The sequence below is a fragment of the Pteropus alecto genome, unplaced genomic scaffold (assembly GCF_000325575.1).
Source record: "Pteropus alecto unplaced genomic scaffold, ASM32557v1 scaffold24, whole genome shotgun sequence".
Taxonomy (NCBI): domain Eukaryota; kingdom Metazoa; phylum Chordata; class Mammalia; order Chiroptera; family Pteropodidae; genus Pteropus; species Pteropus alecto.
In genome coordinates, this window is record NW_006439192.1 from 11362121 (window position 1) to 11368911 (window position 6791).

Here is a 6791-nt window from a genome sequence, read left to right on the forward strand (position 1 = left end):
TGAAATCCAGATCTGACCCCAAACCCTTATGCTCTTAAACACCAAGCTGCACTGAGGCTCTTGTCCCCTTGTTAAACTTAATTTACATAGTAAGCGACTTGGTTAATTAATTTACATAGTTAGCTATCTTGCTTTGGGTATGCCTTATTTTCTCCCTTAGAATGAAATAGTAAGTATTTGTTGGTTGAATTTAAACAATATGATTATGATAGTATGTCACCAATCTGAACTAAAAAAAAAAAAGTACCTAGAATCTTCTCATATCTGTTATTAAGTACAGAATGATTTTTTAGAAGTATCTTTTTGAAAGTTTCCAATAGAATGCGAGCGTATCTCATCTACCTACCATACCCAAGGAAAAGATTTCTCCACTGATGTCCTCATTTTCCATAGACATTCCTGAACTCCAAAAAAGCCCTATATCCACTGTGCTATCTGTCTTAGGCGTGGCCCCTACATGGTAGAATCTGAGAATGTACAAGAAAGGATGATGCAGCCAGCCACAGCTCTCAGAATATTCATAACTGAGTCACAAGAGTCACACAAGCTGACCCTGATATTAGGAAGTTAGGAGTACTGCATACATACATGTCCCAAATAGTCCATCTATATATCTGATAGCCCACACAAGAAACCATTCATCGCTTATCTTAAAGGAGGGGTTTTTCAGAAGACACAGTAATTCTGGGGATATCAGAAATGGTTTGCATCAATTATAAGTGGGGAAGTAGAAGAAAAATTTTTGATACCTCATAGTTATGCAGGCCTTTCACACTTGAATATGAAGGCTGGGAACCTAAAGAGGTGCACTTCGACACGAGGAGAGTCAAACCCCACCCACTCCAACAGAAGACATGAAATGCAGAGTGCAAGAAGGCAGAAGCCAAGCCTTTTCTTTCCCAAAACTACAGCAAACTAGTCCAGAGCCTTGCAGAGATGTCAGATGCACCAGGCAGATATATGATCTTACATTTGGGAGCAATAGAGAAAAGGGCTGATTCAAGCAGGCTTGGGTATCATCACCTGAAAGCATAACATTTTCCTCCAGCTTCATTAGCAAACTTGTCATTCTAGATGCAAAGGGTAATACATAGAGCCTTCTTCCAAGGGCAGAAAGCCACAGCATACCTGCAGTGGACAAATGAAGCATCCCCATAAGCATAAAGAACAGGGACTGGCAGCTTTGCCAAAGATTCTGAATGTGAGAGATGAGCAGGTTGGCAGAAGTAAAGGCTGGAGGAGGGGATAACCACATGTTCGTTTCTTAACATATTAATTTTAAGATGCTGGTGACACTCATGAAATATCCAGTAAGCATGTAGAGAAGAACTTCTGGAACTCAAGAGAGAGTTCAGGGCAATAGATTTTAGAAACCATTTGCAAGGAGGTGATAAATTCTTATGTGTCACAGGGAGAAAATAAAGCAAGGTAAGGACCAAGGACCCAAGCTTAGTGAAATGTACACTGGATGAGGCATTCCAAGAATACAGTCTCCAAGTTCTTCCGCTTCTTTGTACAGATCCCTCTCAGCCTTGAGATTTCCTAATGCATACTTTATTCCATTCTACCTTGAAGAGAAGTCATAATTTTTTTCCCCAAACCTGACAGTCAAATAGAGCATTGGAATAAATGACTTAACTCAGCAAAGCCATAGAAAATGTAATAGAGTGTAATCTTTGAATGGATCAATAACCTTTCTCAAGAATAAAGAACTGTGGTATCAAAAATGGTGTAAGATTCTATTGCACCCCATACAGTTGAATAAAAAATCACTTATAAGAATGCTTTAAATGGACTAGTGGTTACCAGAAGGTAGAGGGGAGGGAAGAGGAGGAGGTAGTCGGGGGCGGGGAGAACTTTAAGTAATTTCTTCAATTAAAATAATTAATTAATTTTAAAAAATAATGCTTTAAATTGTTAAGTCGGACCTTTATTACATCTAATTTTTATAAGTTCCCCTTCCTTCTCTCCTCCCAAACACTCATGGTAGAACAGAAGGAAGTTGCCTGTATAAGGAGTGAAGGATTTAATGTGTTTTATGACTTAAGGCTTATTTATTATGTTTTACCTGTCTTTCCTGAATTTCCTGAATCATCAAATTACTGTTTGAAGTCCCCACATTTTTCTCTCTATATACACAGAGCAAACAAAAAGTCGTGGTGATTGTTCCCCCCGGCGCATTTCATACACTTGGAGCAAGCCCGCAGAAGAGCAGTGCAATCGCTGGGACACTCAGCACAGCGAGGGACTGGGTTTCAGCTGTCTGCACTGAAAACTGTTTCCTAACACTATACGTCGTATGTATGCAGTTTCAACATGGCTCAGGACTGAATAAGCACTAGAAGGAGGTGGGAAGAATGCTAACCCAGGTGTTCTTGACATTATCAGATAAAGGGAACTCAAGAGGCTTGGTGTTGGCTGGTTGACAGATAAGCTTTATGACATTAATGAGGCAGGGGCAAGTTAGTTTGTTTTATACTCCTCCTACAAAAGATTAACCCAGCTTTCACAGCACCCACTAAGGAAGTCCTGAATGAGAGCTTTTGTCAAACGTGAACTCAAAAAAAAAAAAAAAGCACAAATCACCGATGAAAACATTTTAGAAACATACAGGAATAAGGACAGAATTTTCAACACTCTGAACCAGACATCTTCATATGGGGTATGTCTACCCCTTTGAAGGGAACTTCAAAACCTTTCAATGGTCATTTCAAAGGACTCTTCTTCCATATTCTCATCCTTCATGCATACTCTTCCCTCAAACTAAGCAATCTGAAAATCCCCAATATTTCTCCCATTCTACAAGCCGAAGGCACACAAGTCCACAGGGCACACAGGTGTTAGTCCTTGTAGCTTCCAACCTTCCCTGTTCTATATTTCTGTTAAGGGAAGTTTAGAGATGAAGTATTTGGGGGATTGTTAGAATGTTCAAAATTTGGATATGTGGTAAAGTGAGGTGCAGTGGAAGTTATTTTTACTTAACAAATTGGCCACTTCCATCTCCAGATTCCTGCCAGGGAAGCAATATCTCACTCTTGATGAAAGCCCCACTAACAAATCAGCAAGTACCTGTAAGAAATATTGAATGCTACAAACAGCTCTTCTCATAAGCAATTTTTTCCCCTATTTAAAATACTCATCTTTAGAACACTCACCCACTAGAAAGAAAAGTACTTTTGAACAGTCAAAACAGGAATAGTTTAATGACATTGATTACTTTAAATGTAACTTGGACTATTTTTAAGGACTACCAGAATTTTCCTGGTGCACTGAATAAAACCTACGTACAAAACTTTTCATATTATCATGAAATATATTTTCCAGATACAGTCAAATCTTAATTTATATAATCTTATAAAATGATTTATATTTCCTATCACCTATTAACAGAAAATAAATTAGATTTTAGCTGCCACACCAGTTAGGTTTTAATAACATTCTACAAGAAAAGTCTGATCCTATCAAATAATATTAATGTTATTTTTTATTTGATTCCTAATTCTACCATAAGCCAAACACTCTCATTCAATATATGCCCACACCTTTATTGAAAGAATATCCTGCCTTATCAATCTATTTGCTTTATAAATAACTTAGAATCTCAGTGTACAGATTATTGTGATGTTACAAGTTAAATAATGAGAAATAGTATATTGTTTTTTAAAAAATTATGTTAAACGTATGGGATCTTAAACTTTGACTGCTTATAGTAATCTCTTATAAGAGGAGTTCTGTGATATTTGTAATGATTTTTATAACGTTCTTCAAAATTCATTAACACAACATTTGAATTTTCAAGTCAGACTTTTTCTGACAAAAAGAAAGTCTGATGTGATTATGTGATTTAATGAAGAGATGATAGCTATTTGACTTGATTTCTTTATATAGTGGACACATAACCATAAATAGAATAATTAAATCTGCAGCTCCAAGATTTTGATTAAGTATTTATTTAATGAGATATATTATGATGAAAATATACTTAAAGCATTAATTGTATCAAAAATACATCTGAAAAGGTGTTTCAAAAGTAACAGGTTGGATTTTCCAACTAGATAAAGTATACTGGATTAAATAAAAGTTTTCTAAGTGGAAGAGTAACAGGTACAATTAATAATCATTTGATAGTCTTGGCAAAGCCTTTTGGGTTTACATCCTATAATTTGGTAATGAACAATACTAAGTTACAAACTCTTCTAAAAGTTAGGCAGCTACCTACCTTCTCTGTTTTCTACAAAAAAAAAAAAAATGAATAAACTAAACATACTGTCAGCTGAAGGATAATTAAAACATGTGATTTTTGACATTGAATTTAAAGAATTGAGTAAAATTGCTTTGCTAAAGCTACTTTCATTCCCATCTCTTTATTTAGGAGCTGTTTTTCAGCATTTACATAGACAAAAATGAAAGAAATAGAATTAATGCTGAATCTTCTTTCATTCTAGCAATGAATGCTATCTTTATCCAAGGATACATAAACTAATCAGAAAATATTAATCTCATTAAAAGAGGACTTTCAAAAATTTTACATTTTATTTAATAAATATAGAAAGTTTAAATATATTTATATTTTGATCAATTATGTAAAATAATTTTAATGACTCGGTATGGAAAAAATTTAGCACAGCCTTACATTGACAATAAATTTAAAAATTTAAATGTATATACTTACATTTTGGCAAAAATTTATAATAGTGTGACCAATATAATTTTTAGGCATAAAAATATGTAGTAAAATCCTATGACAACAAACTTCAAGGGTATAACATTCTGATCTAATGAAATTGGCCCCCATCCTCCAGCCCAGCCCCCTATTCCCAACATTCTAAGTTTCTCTGGGGAAGGCATGTGGTGGCGCCAGTGGTGGTTAGAAAGTGACTAACGTGATCATTGGGGACTTTCTCAGTTTAGTGAATGGTCAGTTTGTACAATAAGTTTCATTACCTTTACTTTTTGTCCTTTGTGTGACAATTCGGACTAAAATATACTCTTTTTTCATTATTATTGCAATAATACGACCTTGCATTTTCACAATTGAAAATTACCATGTTTTAAAATGATACATTTCAAACATTTTGTTTTAAAATGTCAATATTTTATGCTGGAAATTATATCCTTTGCCAAAATTTAAACTTAGAAACAGCTTTAAATATGCAAAGGAATAGAGTTTCCTTTTAAAACTATTTTTTAAAAACTACACAAGGGAGTACTTGTACAAAAAAGTTTGAAAATCACTGTTCTAGAAGAGGAAAGGTTAAGCAATGATCTTTTTCAAGGCCAAAAATACTTGGAGCAAATTTTTTATCAGCAGTGCACAGACTGAACAACTAGGAAGGAGAGCTTAACATTCGTTTGCTTTTCCTGGCACCTAGAGGGAAAACCAAGCATAGACAGAATTAAGCTTTTCTGCTATCAAGTCTAAGTCTCTAAAAATTTATTTATGGTGCACAGTATCGGCGATGGGAACAGCTCATACCTATAACTCTGCCCAAGCAGCAACTCCTTCTTTATCAGAGTAGTCAAGACTTAAGCTCTTTACCTTTTGCAATTTTGGAAAAGGTATTGATCTCATGGAATGTATTTTACCACCACTAATCATTTGTAACTCAGTATCCCTTATGTGTTAGATTTTAGGTATACATGTACCTGCACTTGAAGTATTTACAACCTTGTTGGAGAAAAATTAAAAACATTGAGATAAATACAAATCTGTGTAGCACAAATCAAGAGTCCAATGACTGTAACAAAAATGCAATGAACAAATGGAGTTATTGTCAAAGGTTAGAGTAGTCTGGGAAGGAGGAGGCTGGAATCAAAGCAGATCTTTTAAAAACCAGAATCAGGGAATCAAGATGGGCTAATTTGCTGGGGACAGAAGTGGGATGGTGTAGGTGTGATGCAGGTATGACAGTGACAGGAATAATGATTAGCCCAGAGCAGATGGCTGCTATAAAACTTGGAAGGTAGCTAGAAACCAGACTGTGGAGGGTGAGGGTCTTACTTACCAATGGAGAGCTGTGATTGATCCTATGAGAAATGTGAAGGTTTCTGAGTTCACTATGCAAAAGTTTAGGAAGCTTTTATAATGACAGTAGTATATACAAAGAGAGAGCAAGAGAAATGAGTCAGTTAAATTTTAACAATAGTCTGGGTAGCTAGGAAGGAAGCAGCCTGAGATAAGGAAACTGTGGCTGGACAAAAAAAAAAAAAAAAAAAAATCAAAGGACATTGTGCTAAAAGAGGAGGAAGAACCACAAATAATTCCCAAGTTTCAAGCCTATGTGACTATGATAATCACAATGCCACTGATAATGATAAATCCAAAGTGAAAGCAGGTTTATGTTCGAAGGAGCAGGGTCAGCAAGCAAGAATGCACATGTGAAGGAGAAGGTTCAATCTCTGATTCATCTACCGTCATCAACTGAACAGAAAATCATACGCTTTCTCTTATTTTGTCCTCTTGCTCAATAGGGGAAAAAAGATTGATATTCTAAACTTGTTATTGATCATACTATATCCACAATGATTTATCAGTATTCACCCTAAAGAAATCTAAAGACAATTCCCTTGAGAATACTCATTTAGAAGTACAAAAGTAGATGTAGCTAACGCCTCAGACTCATCAGCCTCTTTCTCATGTCTTGCTGCAGGATCCATAAAAATTTACCTCTACCTCTCAGCGCCTCCTCAGCCAAGCTTGGGCCCTTTGACCTTTATGTCTCATTAGATTCAATGTGGTCCTCACTTTTAGAAAACTGGGAAAATTTTAAACATAAACCTTTTCTTTCCCT